The following is a 17,538-nucleotide window of genomic DNA, read 5'->3' on the forward strand; positions in this document are numbered from 1 at the left end:
GAGAAGATTGAAGAATGTGAAGATGGGGCCTAACTAGAGTGAGAGCCTGACTGCAGGGAGTCCGGGCAGAGCCGAGCTGCTTCTGGTGCAAGCACTCTGCTTCCCTGACCTTCAAGACAAGTCGAGCCCAGCTGCGTGCTCTTTTGCACAAACTCTGCTGTGATTTCCCGACCATGACTAAACTGTACCCTTTCAAACTGTGAGCCAAAATTGACGTTCTTCTCCCTTAAACTGTTCCTGTCACAACATCTTTTTGCTGTGTATCTCCCTATCCCTTCACAGACATCCATTCACTTAACAGACATCTATCCCATCCCATTATGAGCACTTCCTGCCCAGAGATAATGCAAATAATACCAAGCCCACGAATATGAAACAAGGCTTTAACCGGCAGGTTAGGACTTATTTCCAAGAGAAGGAAGGCAAACCGAGAGAGATCAGGCCGTACTTCCCTCAGAAAAGCAGAAGCAAGCCTGTTGTTCATGTGCATGGGTCGCAGGGTTAGAGTAGAGTTTAAGCGGTTTTCCACTGAATCTGGGAACTGGTCAGACAGCATCCTCTTCTCTGCATTGATAACGTCAAAAAATGGGCAGTCAGATTATCGCAAGAACTGCTCCATTTCTTCTCTTGATACTTTCTCCTTGCAGAAGCATCTCAGCCTTGTGATAAAGTTTAGCTGAAGAGAGAGAGAGAGACAGAGAGAGAGACAGAGAGACAGAGACAGACAGAGACAGACAGACAGAGACAGACAGAGACACAGACAGAGACAGAGACAGACAGAGAAACAGAGACAGAGAGAGAGAAAGAAAGAGAGAGAGAGAGAGAGAGAGAGAGAGAGAGAGAGAGAGAGAGAGAGAACGAACACATGTGGGAGGTGGAAGAAATACAGACCATGCTTTTAAGGTTAAGGGCCTGGTTATTTGCTTTATTTTTGTCTTTTAGTGCTGTTCCAAAACCATCCAATTTGTTCTTGGGCACTATCATGGCAAAAATTTATTCTTGTGTTTAATTAAAATTACTGAAAGACACTCATCATACTTTCAGCGGATTACAAACCGTGAAGGGAGTTGCTGCGGTGTGTTTGTTTTTTGCTCCCACAGTGACTGGGAAAGTCAGACCATGCTTTCAATGGGTAACAGGTTATGAGTTAAGGCCAGAGAGCACACCTACTATTTCTTTCTACGGCCATCTTGGTATTCATTACTTTTGTGTCCTGTGATCATGCTATGTGGCAAAAGCATTATAAGGAGAGAAATATTTATTTTGGTACAGTTTCAGAGTGTTTCAATCCATTATGTCAAGAAAGAAGGGTAAAAGAACTCAGACCATGGTAGCAGGAGCATGTTGTGTGGACTGGTCACTTAACATTGAACCAGGAAGCCAAGAGCGAGGCAGGAGCTGTGGGCAGGGTATAGTCTTCAAAGGCTCCCTCCTTGTGACCATTTCAGGCAGGCTGGCCTCACTGCCTAAAGTTCAGAAGCCTCTAAATACCATTACCCTCTGAGAAACAAACGTTAGAATGAACCTGTATGGGATGATCAGATGCAAACCATTACAGTCTCTGACTGTCTCATAATTTGTGCCCTTTGGTTCACTGTGTATACATTTAAATATTTGCTTGTGTTTGCAAGTATATGTGCATATCCAAAATTACTTTAAAGCTACATAAATAGATATATTATTCTGCCATTCAGGTGTTTTGCCTGTTATTCAACATGGTACTCCTTAGACCTTTTCAAGTTGTATATGTGGCTTTAGTTGCATCATTTAAATTGAGTGTTATATTCTATGGATATGTCATGTTTTTGGTATATTTCTGTGATGGTTTGTAGGAGATTTCTTGGCCCAATTTCCTTGTGGATATTGAGGTTTTTTTTTAAGTCCTGGTTGTTGTGAAAATCTATTGTGAACAATTCCACTCTCAGCTTTTCATGTCTTTGTATCCATAGATGTGCTCTGAGTGGCTACCAAGGTGGAATTACTGTATGGAAAATTATGGAATATTCAATTCCTGAGTGTATGTAGTTCTTTTGCAAAATGTATATTCCCACTGTCAGTGCATTAAAATTCCTCTTTTCCCACTTCTTCACCAGCACTTGGCACTACAGTATCTGGGATTGGGGATAGGAGGTTGTTTTATTTTTAGCTGGTCAAGTACATGATAAAGAACATTTGTTTTCTTTTTTGTGTCTCTGATCCCTGGTGGTATACATTTAAATATTTGCTTGTGTTTGCAAGTTTCAATACTTATTTGCATTCTGGCTTACACTTCTGTGAGTTACTTACACATACTGTTGACTGATTCTCCTATCAGACAGGCCTTTCTGTTCTTGAGCAGACACAGGCTTTTACTCTTTTCTGATAATCTTAGTTAGGGCAATACCCCTTTTAATATCCTTTCTTTCATTAAGTATAAGCCAAATTTGATGTAGACAATAATTTTCACATTATTATTTATGCTTAATTTAAAAAAATATTTTCATTACTGAGATGGTTAAAGTGTTCTTTTACGTCATCATCTGAGTCTTCTCTTTCTCACTGAGGAAGAATGCTGTGAGTTGAGTCCAGGATCTCATACATGCTGGGAATCACACAGGTACTCTGCAAACCCTTGCTTTATCTCTTTCTCCTCTTGCTTGTCAATGGCATTCTAAATGTTTTATTGGCATATCTTAACTGTACATACTAATGGGTTTCAAAATGATGTACTTCAATCATGTCTTCTCCTAGTGACTCTTTCATTTCTCACTTTCTCTTTCTGACTGAACCCCATTTCTATTTTGCAAACTTTGTGTGTGTGTGTGTGTGTGTGTGTGTGTGTGTGTGTGTGTCCCTAAGAGTTTAATTAAGATGTGCAGGAGCACGGATGGGAATCTGTTTCTAGTAGTATGTGCGCCATACCCATGGTTACACCACTAACGAAAGCTCTCTCCCTCTACCTCGGCCATGACCTGCACGTAAGGCTTCAGGGAGGGTTGGAGCCTTGGAACCCTCCCTGCTTCTGTGACAGCATATTGACAGGTACTGGAGTGGAAAATGGGAGGCAAGTGAGCACGGAGAGCATCACCATCTCCTTCCCCGTCCCCAGGGATCAGAGGTGCGGAAAATGAAAACAAGTGTTCTGTATCACAGACTTGGTCAGCTAAAAAGAAAACCAAACTCAGGCAGGGAATCAAGGATGCCGGGAGTTCAAATATGCAGCAGCCCTGCTGTTCTGCTCCCCTTGCTCCTTCCCGCTCTTAGGGTCTTCCCACTCCTTCTTCTGTGATGTTTCTTGAGCCTTGGAGGGATACAGACGCTTCATTTATGACCAGACCAGGCAGTCAGCAGTCACTCTGATCAGTCATAGTGTGTGTGTGTGTGTGTGTGTGTGTGTGTGTGTGTAATTTTTTAATTGAAGGCACTGTATATAGAGGAAGCCAAGGCTTCCAGTTGTGTATATTCTGTCAGTCAACCTGCTTCCTTTTTCTATCAGGCAGATGTGGTAAGACCGTGATCTCTTCAGTGTAGTTAGGGATGGAGCTTAGTCAGGCGGAGTTTCAATATAAGTAAGACCTAATAAACCTTTTTTGCTTTAGCCCAGTTCCTTGGGTGTGGCCCTTCTGGACCATTGATCAACTCAGTGGCAAATATTTGTTTTTTCAGATCTGAGAGATAGTGGCAGAGCTTTTCAGTTCCCAATCTTGCCACTTCAGTGTGGTATTTTACACACTCTGGCAAATTAGTTAAGGGAGAGAGAGAGAGAGCCATGGAAGGCTCTCCCAGAAGCAGGAATGAGCAATGATTTTTACAATATGGCACTGTTGTTTGGAATTAAGTTCCCAAACCTGGACTTAGAAATGGAGTCATTTGTACCAAGCTCCCTAACTGACTATCTTATTACCTGGTTTCAAAAATCAAAAGAGAAAGAAGTAACAGCAACATTTTCCAAACGGGCCAGTTTGGGTTGTTTCGTGTGGTAATTCTTGTTCTGGGCTGTTTGCTTTAGTGATGCTGGAGATCAAATTCGCTCGTGGTAGCCCATCTCCACCACCGAGCTATGGCCCTCAACTCTGACAAGATAGGATCAGCTGGCATGGTAATAAGGTTATGTTTTCCTTAATATGTAACAAAAAGAAATAAATGATAATAAAATACAATAATAATAATAATGTAAAGTGATCCAGTACTCACCAGTTACCTTGCTGTTGCTTTGCCTCCTGCCCTCGCTTTTAGGGAAAACAGCTTTAGAAGCAAAGCTGAGGCCCCAGTCTACTCCTTGTTCAGTGACTCTGCCTCCCTCAGATTCTCTGTCCACAAAACCAGCTGCTTCTGCTCAGCTCCTTGGAACACTTACTCTGTTTTCTGAAATAAAAGGTTTCCTGGAACCAGAACCACAGATAAAGCCAATTAAAGCCTTTAAACCCGAATGTGTGACTTTCCTCTTCCTACTTCTCACTCTGATTCCCTCACCTCCCACCCATTCCTGTCCTATGGACAAAAAATCCGTGTTGTGTTAAAGACCATTTCGTGTGTCCAACTTTCACTCTGCACTCTACAACTTCAGTTATTCTTTTAGTCCCCTTCCCTGCCGTGCCTGCTCCCAGCTCAGTGTTCAGCCCATGCATAGACTCAGTCTCTTCTCTCTCTGCCCTATACAGTGGGGAAATGGCTGGTGGCTGTTGGCTCATGGAATTATACGTCGTGGTGGACTGTTGTTTCCATAGCTCTCTGGTGGCTTTAAAAACACAACTTCAAATTATCTCTCGTTTTCATTCATGTGAAGAAAGTGAAACACTGTTGTCCTATCAAGTGTTGTCATCTCTCTCAGAATTTAAGACTTAAGATATTTTGTATCTTTTGATATCTGTGAAGAATTTAGAAGTCAAAATTTTGTATTCCATAAGAATTAAACCAATAAAGCATGCAATTTTGTGACATATAAGTTTGTCAGGGTTACCCAAAACTGAAATTTAAGTACAAATTTATTTGATTAATTTTATCATAAAAATACCTTTATAAGAAATGTATTTTGAGTGGGAGTATTAATATAGAATCAAAAAGTATGTTTTACATGTTTTATATAGATGTATAAAGTTCAGAAAGTTATGATCTGAATACTTATGCTTCCTTAAAATTGATGTTGAACTCTTTTTTTTTCTTTTTTTTTTATTCGATATAATTTATTTACATTTCAAATGATTTCCCCTTTTCTAGCCCCCCCCACTCCCTGAAAGTCCCGTAAGCCCCCTTCTCTTCCCCTGTCCTCCCTCCCACCCCTTCCCAGTTCCCCGTTCTGGTTTTGCCAAATACTGTTTCACTGAGTCTTTCCAGAACCAGGGACCACTCCTGCTTTCTTCTTGTATCTCATTTGATGTGTGGATTATGTTTTGGGTATTCCAGTTTTCTAGGTTAATAACCACTTATTAGTGAGTGCATACCATGATTCACCTTTTGAGTCTGGGTTACCTCACTGAGTATGATGTTCTCTAGCTCCATCCATTTACCTAAGAATTTCATGAATTCATTGTTTCTAATGGCTGAATAGTACTCCATTGTGTAGATATACCACATTTTTTGCATCCACTCTTCTGTTGAGGGATACCTGGGTTCTTTCCAGCATCTGGCAATTATAAATAGGGCTGCTATGAACATAGTAGAGCATGTATCCTTATTACATGGTGGGGAATCCTCTGGGTATATGCCCAGGAGTGGTATAGCAGGATCTTCTGGAAGTGAGGTGCCCAGTTTTCGGAGGAACCGCCAGACTGCTTTCCAGAGTGGTTGTACCAATTTGCAACCCCACCAGCAGTGGAGGAGTGTTCCTCTTTCTCCGCACCCTCTCCAACACCTGCTGTCTCCTGAATTTTTAATCTTAGCCATTCTGACTGGTGTAAGATGAAATCTTAGGGTTGTTTTGATTTGCATTTCCCTAATGACTAATGAAGTTGAGCATTTTTTAAGATGCTTCTCCGCCATCCGAAGTTCTTCAGGTGAGAATTCTTTGTTTAACTCTGTACCCCATTTTTTAATAGGGTTGTTCGGTTTTCTGGAGTCTAACTTCTTGAGTTCTTTATATATATTGGATATTAGCCCTCTATCTGATGTAGGATTGGTGAAGACCTTTTCCCAATTTGTTGGTTGCCGATCTGTCCTCTTGATGGTGTCCTTTGCCTTACAGAAACTCTGTAACCTTATGAGGTCCCATTTGTCAATTCTTGCTCTTAGAGCATACGCTATTGGTGTTCTGTTCAGAAACTTTCTCCCTGTACCGATGTCCTCAAGGGTCTTCCCCAGTTTCTTTTCTATTAGCTTCAGAGTGTCTGGCTTTATGTGGAGGTCCTTGATCCATTTGGATTTGAGCTTAGTACAAGGAGACAAGGATGGATCAATTCGCATTCTTCTGCATGCTGACCTCCAGTTGAACCAGCACCATTTGTTGAAAAGGCTATCTTTTTTCCATTGGATGTTTTCAGCCTCTTTGTCGAGGATCAAGTGGCCATAGGTGTGTGGGTTCATTTCTGGATCTTCAATCCTGTTCCATTGATCCTCCTGCCTGTCACTGTACCAATACCATGCAGTTTTTAACACTATTGCTCTGTAGTATTGCTTGAGGTCAGGGATACTGATTCCCCCAGATTTTCTTTTGTTGCTGAGAATAGTTTTAGCTATCCTGGGTTTTTTGTTGTTCCAGATGAATTTGATAATTGCTCTTTCTAACTCTGTGAAGAATTGAGTTGGGATTTTGATGGGTATTGCATTGAATCTGTATAGTGCTTTAGGCAAAATGGCCATTTTAACTATATTGATTCTACCGATCCATGAGCATGGGAGGTTTTCCCATTTTTTGAGGTCTTCTTCCATTTCCTTCTTCAGAGTCTTGAAGTTCTTGTCATACAGATCTTTCGCATGTTTGGTAAGAGTCACCCCAAGATACTTTATACTGTTTGTGGCTATTGTGAAGGGGGTCATTTCCCTAATTTCTTTCTCAGCCTGCTTATCCTTTGAGTATAGGAAGGCCACTGATTTGCTTGAGTTGATTTTATAACCTGCCACTTTGCTGAAGTTGTTTATCAGCTGTAGGAGCTCTCTAGTGGAGTTTTTTGGGTCACTTAGGTAGACTATCATGTCGTCTGCAAATAATGATAGTTTGACTTCCTCCTTTTCAATTTGTATCCCTTTGACCTCCTTATGTTGTCGAATTGCCCGAGCTAGTACCTCAAGTACAATATTGAAAAGATAAGGAGAAAGGGGGCAGCCTTGTCTGGTCCCTGATTTCAGTGGGATTGCTTCAAGTTTCTCTCCATTTAGTTTGATGCTGGCTACCGGTTTGCTGTATATTGCTTTTACTATGTTTAGGTATGGGCCTTGAATTCCTGTTCTCTCCAAGACTTTAAGCATGAAAGGATGCTGAATTTTGTCAAATGCTTTTTCAGCATCCAATGAAATGACCATGTGGTTTTATTCTTTGAGTTTGTTTATGTAGTGGTTTGTATTGATGGATTTCCGTATATTGAACCAACCCTGCATTCCCGGGATAAAGCCTACTTGATCATGGTGGATGATCGTTTTGATGTTTTCTTGGATTCGGTTGGCAAGAATTTTATTGAGTATTTTTGCATCGATGTTCATAAGGGAAATTGGTCTGAAGTTCTCTTTCTTTGTTGGATCTTTGTGTGGCTTTGGTATCAGCGTAATTGTGGCTTCGTAGAAGGAATTGGGTAGTGTTCCTTCTGTTTCTATTTTGTGGAATAGTTTGAAGAGTATTGGTGTTAACTCTTCTTTGAAGGTCTGGTAGAATTCTGCACTGAAACCATCTGGTCCTGTGCTTTTTTTGGTTGGAAGACTTTCTATGACTCCTTCTATTTCTTTAGGCTTTATGGGACTGTTCAGATGATCTAGTTGGTCCTGATTTAATTTTGGTATTTGGTATCTGTCAAGGAAATTGTCCATTTCCTCCAGATTCTCCAGTTGTGTTGAGTACAGGCTCTTGTAGTAGGATCTGATGATTTTTTGGATTTCCTCAGTTTCCGTTGTTATGTCTCCCTTTTCACTTCTAAGTTTGTTAATTTGGATACTTTCTCTGTGCCCTTTGGTCAGTCTGGCTAAGGGTTTATCTATCTTGTTGATTTTCTCAAAGAACCAGCTCCTGGTTTTGTTGATTTTTTGTATGGTTCTCTTTGTTTCTACTTGATTGATTTCAGCCCTGAGTTTGATGATTTCCTGCCTTCTACTCCTCCTGGGTGAAATAGCTTCTTTTTGTTCTAGGGCTTTCAGGTGTGTCATTAAGTTGGTAACGTATGCTCTCTCCATTTTCTTTTTGGAGGCACTCAGGGCTATGAGTTTTCCTCTTAGCACTGCTTTCATTGTGTCCCATAGATTTGGGTATGTTGTGTTTTCATTTTCATTGTGTTCTAAAAAGTCTTTAATTTCTTTCTTTATTTCTTCCTTGACCAAGGTATCATTGAGTAGAGTATTGTTCAATTTCTACGTGTATGTGGGTTTTCTGTTGTTTCTGTTGCTATTGAAGACCACTTTTATTCCATAGTGATCAGATAGGAGGCATGGGATTAGTTCTATCTTCTTATATTTGTTGAGGTCTGTCTTGTGACCAATTATATGGTCGATTTTGGAGAGGGTACCATGAGGTGCTGAAAAAAAGGTATATTCTTTTGTTTTAGGATAGAATGTTCTATATATATCGGTTAAATCTAATTGGTCCAAAGCTTCAATTAGTTTCATTGTGTCCTTGTTTAGTTTCTGTTTTCCTGATCGGTCCATTGAGGAAAGTGCAGTGTTGAAGTCACCCACAATTATTGTGTTAGGTGCAATGTGTGCTTTGAGTTTTAACAAAGTTTCTTTTATGAAAGAGGGTGCCCTTGCATTTGGAGCATAGATGTTCAGGATTGAGAGTTCTTCTTGTTGTATTTTTCCTTTGACCAGCAAGAAGTGTCCCTCAGAGTCTCTTTTGATGACTTTGGGTTGAAAGTCAATTTTATCTGATATTAAAATGGCTACTCCAGCTTGTTTCCTGAGACCATTTGCTTGTAAAATTGTCTTCCAGCCTTTTACTCTAAGGTAGTGTTTGTCTTTGACCCTGAGGTTTGTTTCCTGTAAGCAGCAAAATGAAGGGTCCTGTTTACGTATCCAGTCAGTTAGTCTGTGTCTTTTTATTGGGGCATTGAGTCCATTGATGTTAAGAGATATTAAGGAATAGTGATTGTTACTTCCTATCATTTTTGACGTTATTTTTTAAATTTGATTGCTTAACTTCTTTTGGGTTTGATGAAAGGTTACTATCTTGCTTTTTTCAGGGTGAAGTTTCCCTCCTTGTATTGGTGTTGTCCTCCTATTATCCTTTTTAGGGCTGGGTTTGTGGATAGATATTGGGTGAACTTGGTTTTGTCGTGAAATATCTTAGTTTCTCCATCTATGGTGATTGAGAGTTTTGCTGGATATAGTAGTTTTGGTTGGCATTTGTGTTCTCTTAGAGTCTGCATGAGATCTGCCCAGGACCTTCTAGCCTTCATAGTCTCAGGTGAAAAGTCTGCTGTGATTCTGATAGGTCTTCCTTTATATGTTACTTGGCCTTTTTCTCTTACTGCCTTTAATATTCTTTCTTTGTTTAGAACATTTGGTGTTTTGATTATTATGTGACGGGAAGTATTTCTGTTCTGGTCCAGTCTGTTTGGAGTTCTGTAGGCTTCTTGTATATTCATGGGCATCTCTCTCTTTAGGTTAGGGAAGTTTTCTTCCATAATTTTATTGAAGATATTTGCTGGCCCTTTAAGTTGTAAATCTTCACTCTCATCTATGCCTATAATCCTTAGGTTTGGTCTTCTCATTGTGTCGTGGATTTCCTGGATATTTTGGGTTACAAGCTTTTTGCATTTTGCATTTTCTTTAACTGTTGAGTCCATGGTTTCTATGGAATCTTCAGCATCTGAGATTCTTTCTTCTATTTCTTGTATTCTGTTGTTGATATTTGCATCTCTGTCCCCTGATTTCTTCCCAAGGCTTTCTATCTCCAAAGTTGTCTCCTTTTGAGTTTTCTTAGTTGTTTCTACTTCTGATTTTAGATCCTGGATGGTTTTGCTTAGCTCCTTCACTTGCTTGTTTGTGCTTTCCTGTAATTCTTTAAGAGATTTTTGTGTTTTTTCTTTCATGACCTCAGCCTGTTGACCAAAGTTCTCCTGTATTTCTTTAAGAGATTTTTGTGTTTCGTCTTTCATGACCTCAGCCTGTTGACCAAAGTTCTCCTGTATTTCTTTAAGTGTTTTTTGCATTTCCTCCTTGTTGGCTTTTGTATTCTCCTGGATTTCTTTCAATGATTTTTGTGTTTCCCTTGCAAGGGCTTCTAACTTTTGATCCATTTTCTCCTGAATGTCCTTCATGTGTTCCTGTACCAGCATCATGACCAGTGATTTTAAATCCAAATCTTGTTTTACTGGTGTGATGGGGTATCCAGGACTTGCTGGTAGAGGAGAATTGGGTTCAGATGTTGCCATATTGCCTTGATTTCTGTTAGTGACGTTCCTGCGTTTGCCTTTTGCCATCTAGCTCTCACTGGTGTTACTTGGTCTTGTCAGTGCTGGACTCACCAGTGCAAGCTGCCCCTTCCCCGTTGGCCTCTGGTGCACAGCTTACACTCTGCACTGCCTGTAGACAGGGTGCTGTTGTCCAGGCTGTTCAGATCCCGAAGCAGGCACCTGAAGGCTCCCGCTGGGGCCCGCAGGATTTATTGGAGCACACCGACTTCTCCCAGCTGGCCGCCCGGAAGCCCCCACTAGCCTCTTGAGGGACCTGGAGATGTGGCGGCCACCCAGGCTGATCTGAAGCGGAGAGAGTTGACCTGAGGGCTTCTGCCTGAGGCCTTGCCCCAGATTGTGTCTGTGGGCCAGATGGAACCCGTGTGCACCCCCAGGGAGTTCCGAAGGTGTATGCTGCTGTGACCTCCTCTGTGTTCCACTCACTCCGCTGGGCAGCCGATTTCCCCAACCGGGCTGGCGCACACTAGGTTAGCCTTGTCGCCCGGGCCCTGAGTCCAGGCAAAAGCCTGGGAGGCCAAGGTCCGAGCAAAGTTCCCCTAGGGCTATGACTGTTATTTGGGTCCGCCAGGTGACCCGGATGGCGGGCGTGCGCGTCCGCGCTCCCCGAAAGCACCGGGAGAGTCTGTTGTGCTAATAACCTCCTGGGCGGGTTGACACACAGATGGCCCACCAAAGCCGCCCAGTTCTTGGGGTCAGTCCTGTGCCTTTTGGGGCCTAGACCCCCGTTTTGTTAGCCTCAGGCTACGCTTGTTAGCAGTCTCTGCCCTCCCAAGCACTCTGGGTCCTGTAGGCAAAATGGCGGCGCGTGCGCCGGCCAGGGCAAAAAAAAAACTCCTGGCTGGGTTGGCGCCCCGATGGCCACTCGAACAGCCCAGGGCCTGGGTGCAGGCCAACGCCCGTCAGGCTCAGACCCCTGCGGTGTTGGGCCTAGGATTATGTTTGTGTACCTCAGTCTGACCGATCTCTGGAGCCCGGAATCAAGATGGAGGTGAGTCTCTCCTGACTGGCGGGAAGCCGAGTTCTGAAGTGGCTTCCGTGCAGCGAAAGGCTCCGCAGAACCGCAGCTGCTTGCCGCCCAGCTGGTCAGCGAAGGTCAGTGGTCGTGGGCGCAGGGCCTAACTGGACCCTGTGTCGCCTTGGTTCCACCACTGATGGCCCTTCAGATCCACCATGGATTTCTTAAGGTCTGAGTGTCCCAGTTAATGTGATTCTGATGTTGAACTCTTGACCTCCAAGTATTGTGTAAGGCCTTTGAAGGCAGTTAAGTCACTAGAGGGAAGCAAATTACCACTCTTCATTGAACCTTGTGCCCCTGGAGGGGCTGAAGAGATGATTAAGTGATTAACTGGCTGGTACTTTTTCAGAGGATTTAGGTTCCATTCGCAGCAAACAACCATCTGTATCTCTACTTTCATTGAATCTGACAACACTTTTTTTGATCTCCACTGACACCAAACAAAAATGTGGTGCATAGACATACATTCAGGGACAACATGTTAAGATTCTGTCTAAGCTCCTCCCCACAATTACCTGGCAACAGCCAGGTAGGTCTGGTCCACTCTAAAAGGGGCTGATTTCCCCTCCTCTCTCTCTTATCCTCTTGCCCTCTTGGGCTTTTCCCTCCCTCCATCCATCCCTCCCTCCCTTCCTCCTTTCCCCCTCTCTCCACGTGGTCATGGCCAGCCTCTACTTCTCTACTCTCTCTGCCTCTCTCTGCCTCTACTACCCTCTTAACTTCCCTCCCCATACCCTAAATAAACTCTCTATTCTATACCATATCATGTGTGATCAGGGCAGTCTCACCTGGAAACATCCTGGGACCTGTAAGACATGAAGTCCTTTAAACCCAGCAGGCGACCCGCTGAGAAGAGGAGCCAACAATTTCTCAGATATCTCCTTGAATCTCGGGGGAAGGTTTTGCCCAAACTGTTAAAAGGTCGGACCAACATTAAAGTTCTGGGCCTTGATCAGTGAAATATTGTCCTGGCCTTTTTTCTTTTAGCCCCTTCCTCATCTATCCCTCAGCTTCTGTTCCAGCAACCCAGTTCGTAGTAGCTGCAGGCAGCTATGGAATCCAACAACCTTTCTTTCCTTGTTCTTTCCAAGATCATACATTAATATCAATGTTATAATATAAACACTCCAAATTTTAAAAGTACCAAGGCTTTAAAAATTCAAACACTTAAAAACATTTAAGTATTTTTTAAAATTTAGTCCTTTTAAAATCAAAAGTTTCAAAGTTTTTCTACTGAGGGCTCCCATCAAATCCAAAATAAATTACTTTCTTATGTCAAGAAAGAAGAACCAACTCACAGTCACAATCTGAATAAGCAAAACCAAACTCCAAAGGTTTAAATTATTCAATGTCCAATTATGAGGGATTCATCCATGATCTTCTGGGCTCTTCCTCAGGACTTAGTTCACTTCTCCAGCTCTGCCCTCTGCAGCACACAGCTTGTCCCCTAGGCTCTAGCTGACTCCACTCCACTGCTACTGCTATTCTTATCATGGTCATGGTATCTCCAAAATCCTGGGGTCCCTTTCTGAAACTGGACTACACTTTCACCTATAGCTTCACCTTGTCTTTTGGGGGTAATCCAGCCCTACCACACAGTGCCAGGCCTCAGCTGTTTTCCGTGACTCTTTCATGCCTTCAAAACCAGTACCAACTGGGTGACTCTTAAACAACTAAGTTCAGCTGACAGGAAAAGGTACAACCTTGGCCACTTCTGGAACACAACTTCTGTGTGCTGACCCTGAGGAAGCATTCCCCAGAAGACTTCATGTCAGCAATGCTAGTCTTATTTATTTATTTATTTATCTATCTATCTATCTATCTATCTATCTATCTATCTATTTATTTATTTAATATGAGTATGATATAGCTGTCTTCAGACACACTGAAAGAGGGAATCCAAACCATGTGAGCCACCATATAGTTGCTGGGAATTGAACTCAGGACTTCTGGAAGAAAGTCAGTGCTCTTAACCACTTGAACCATCTCTCTATCCCTGCTAGTCTCTTCTTATTCACAGCTGATTCTTCATCCTCAGTTGACCAGCATTCATTGTCCCAGCAAAGCAAAGATTTTTATAATAATGGTGCTGGTCTCTTGTTAATCACACCCAGTTCTTCAGCTCCAGGTGAGCAGTCACCACAGATTCTTCACACAAATGGTCCTATAAACTTTGCTTCCCTCTAAATCTTCACAAACCAGGCCTCCATCATCTACACAGCTCTCAAGATTCTTATCTCCACCATCTTACAGAACAGCCCAGCGAGTTTTCATCACTTAATGGTGTTTCAAGCCCAAAGTTCCAAAGTCCTTCCATAATCCTCCCCAAAACAACACGGTCAGGTCCATCACAGTAATATCCCACTATCTTGGTACGAATTTAGGTCCTCATTAGGATTTCTATGGCTGTGATCAAATACCAAGACCAAAAGCAAGTTGGAGAGGAAAGAGTTTATTTGGCTGTAGTCCATCACTGAAGTAAATCAAGGCAGTGTCTCAAACAGGGCAGGAAGCTGGAGGGCAGGAGCTAACCCAGAGGCCATGAAAGGTGCTGCTTACTAGCTTGCTCATCATGGCTTGCTCAGCCTTCCTCCTTATAGAACTGAGAACCACCACCCAAGAGGTAGCCACACCCACAATGGGCTGGGCCTTCCCCCAATAATCACTAACTAAGAAAATGCCTTACAGCTGTGTCTTATATAGGTAATTCCTCAATTGAGGTACCCTCCTTTCAGATAACTGTAGCTTGTGTCAAATTAAGATAAAAACTAGTTAGCACACACTATTTATTGGTTGTGTAAATAAAAACTTTTCAGAACAAAAAGTCTTGGATGTTTTTTAATCCTTCACCAAAGGTCACGTGATCACAGCTGTGTGGATTCAGCTCTGGGTCCTTTTCCACATTCCACCAGTCTTTGTGTCTGTCTTTCCTCAGGGCCATACTGTCTTTGTCACCATGACAATGTAATAGTTTGGGGTCAGGTAATGTGATAATTCAGGCTGTCTTCTTTCTGTTTGGAATTACATTGCTCTTTAATGTTTCCAAGTTTCATCCAAATTTTTATCAAGTTATGTGAAAAAATATTGTTGAAATTTATGGAAATTGTGGAAATTTGTAGATTGCTTTTGGCAGTATGACTATCAGCACAGTATTAATTTGCTAACCCAGGAGCATAGCAGGTCTTTCTATACTCCAGTGCCTTCTCCAATTTCTTTTCCCAATGTCTTCAAGTTTTCCTAGTAGAGGTTTTCCTGTGGTGAAGTTTATTCCTACATATATATTTTTAAGGTATCATCAATGGCATACTATTCCTCTGTTTTCTCAGAAAGTTTGTTATTGGCATATATAAAAGCTACTGATTTTTTTATATATTGATTTTGTATCCTGCTACTTTACTAAAAGTTTTTAAGATCCAAACATTTTCTGGTGGTTTGTGTGTGGGAACTTTAAAGTATAGAATCCTTTGTCCTTTGGGTGGGTGCCTAAGTGCAGTATAGCTAGGCCATGTGGTAGATCTATCTCTAACTATTTGAGGAATCTCCATACTGATTTTCACAGTGGCCGCACCAGTTTATACTCCTACCAATGATGACTTTCATTTCTCTACATCCAAGCCAGCATTGGCTGTCATTTGTATTTATAATAAAAGCCATTCTTATGTAACAGCAGCCATTTTGATTTGCAATTCCTGGTGGTAAAGGATGGTGATCACATTTTAAAAACATTTATTGACTACTTGTCTTGTTTTTTTGTTTTCAAGTTTAGGACTTAAGCCAGTTTTTCGGTTTTTGTTTTTTGCTTGTTTGTTTGTGGGTTGGATTGTTTTCAAATTATTTTGCTTTTTGCACTATTTATATATTACAAATATTAACCTCCTGTTAGATTTTCTTTCTTTCTTTTAGGTGGTTTAATTTTTTTTTTTTAATTTAAAGTATGGGCATGTATTGGAGTCTAAAATAGAATAAATAAATAGAATAAATTATTCTAAAATAGAATAAAATAAGATAGTTGTTTGTATGCACACTTATTTATGCTACTATACAAGTATTTCTATAGGGTTTCTTATCAAAATTGACAAGAAATTTAAGACTTTTTGAATTGTTATCAATATATTTTATAATACTTATTTACCAAAGTCTTAAATTTATTTCAGTTTCACTAAGCTACACTATTTTTTCCTTTTTTAAAATTTTCTATATTCTTTGTTTACATTCCAAATGATTTCCCCTTTCCTGGTTACCCCCTCCCCATAAGTCCCATAAACCCTCTTCCCTCTGCCCATTCCCCAATCATCCCCCTTCCACTTCCCTGTCCTGGTAATCCCCTACAATGCTGCACCAAGCCTTTCCAGGACTAGGGCCCTCTCCTCCCTTCTTCATGGGAATCATTTGATATGTGAGTTGTGTCTTGGGTATTCAGAGCTTCTGGGCTAATGGCCACTTATCAGTGACTGCATTCGGTGTGTGTTCTTTTGTGAATGGGTTACCTCACTTGGGATGATATTTTCCAGTTCCAACCATTTGCCTAAGAATTTCATGAATTCATTGTTTTTAATTGCTGAGTAGTATTCCATTGTGTAAATATACCACATTTTCTCTATCCATTCCTCCATTGAGGGATATCTGGGTTCTTTCCAGCTTCTGGCTATTATAAACAAGGCCTCTATGAACATAGTGGAGCATGTGTCCTTATTGCATGCTGGGGAATCCTCTGGGTATATGCCCAGGAGTGGTATAGCAGGGTCCTCCGGAAGTGTCATGCCCAGTTTTCTGAGGAACCGCCAGACTGATTTCCAGAGTGGTTGTACCAGCTTGCAATCCCACCAGCAGTGGAGGAGTCTTCCTCTTTATCCACATCCTTGCCAACACCTGCTGTCTCCTGACTTTTTAATCTTAGCCATTCTCTGATTGGTGTGAGGTGAAATCTCAGGGTTGTTTTGATTTGGATTTCCCTAAAGACTAATGATGTTGAACATTTTTTAAGGTGCTTCTCAGCCATTCGAAGTTCTTCAGGTGAAAATTCTTTGTTTACTCTGTACCCCATTTTTTAATAGGGTTATTTGGCTCTCTGGAGTCTATCGCCTTGAGTTCTTTGTATATATTGGATATTAGCCCTCTGTCAGATGTAGGGTTGGTGAAGATCTTTTCTCAATTTGTTGGTTGCCATTTTGTCCTCTTGATAGTGTCCTTTGCCTTATAGAAACTTTGTTATTTTATGAGGTCCTATTTGTCAATTCTTTTTTTTTTTTAATTTTACTCGATATATTTTTTATTTACATTTCAAATGATTTCCCCTTTTCTGGTTCCCCACTCCCCAAAAGTCACATAAGCCCCCTTCCCTCCCTCTGTTCTCCCACCCATCCCTTCCCACTTCCCTGTTCTGGTTTGGTCTTATACTGCTACACTGGGTCTTTCCAGAACTAGGGGCCACTCCTCCGTTCTTCTTGTACCTCATTTGAAGTGTGGATTATATTTTGCATATTCCAGTATTCCAAGCTAATATCCACTTAATAGTGAGTGCATACCATGATTGATCTTTTGAGCCTGGGTTACCTCACTTAGTATGATGTTCTCCAGCTCCATCCATTTGCCTAAGAATTTCATGAATTCATTGTTTCTAATGGCTGAATAGTACTACTCCATTGTGTAGATAAACCACATTTTTTGCATCCATTCTTCTGTTGAGGGATACCTGTGTTCTTTCCAGCTTCTGGCTATTATAAATAGGGCTGCTATGAACATATTGGAACATGTATCCTTATTACATGCTGGGGAATCTTCTGGGTATATGCCCAGGAGTGGTATAGCAGGATCTTCTGGAAGTGAGGTGCCCAGTTTTCAGAGGAACCGCCAGACTGATTTCCAGAGTGGTTGTACAAATTTGTAACCCCACCAGCAGTGGAGGAGTGTTCCTCTTTCTCCACATCCTCGCCAACATCCACTGTCTCCTGAATTTTTAATCTTAGCAATTCTGACTGGTGTAAGGTGAAATCT

At 41.5% G+C, this 17,538-nt stretch overlaps 1 protein-coding gene across 3 annotated transcripts in view; it reads left to right on the forward strand.

Annotated features, from left to right (window-relative positions):
* The first annotated feature begins 2,304 nt into the window (after positions 1 to 2,304).
* The window catches only part of Cd84 (CD84 molecule), a 94,073-nt gene continuing 78,839 nt past the window's right edge, over positions 2,305 to 17,538 (forward strand). For 2 of the 3 annotated variants that reach the window (XM_052200094.1, XM_052200095.1), the window contains exon 1: positions 2,305 to 2,596. The gene's annotated coding sequence lies outside the window, so the exon portion shown is untranslated. The remainder of the gene's footprint in view (positions 2,597 to 17,538) is intronic. The other variant, XM_052200092.1, reaches the window with a different exon arrangement.

This window comes from Apodemus sylvaticus, chromosome 12 (assembly GCF_947179515.1).
Source record: "Apodemus sylvaticus chromosome 12, mApoSyl1.1, whole genome shotgun sequence".
NCBI lineage: Eukaryota > Metazoa > Chordata > Mammalia > Rodentia > Muridae > Apodemus > Apodemus sylvaticus.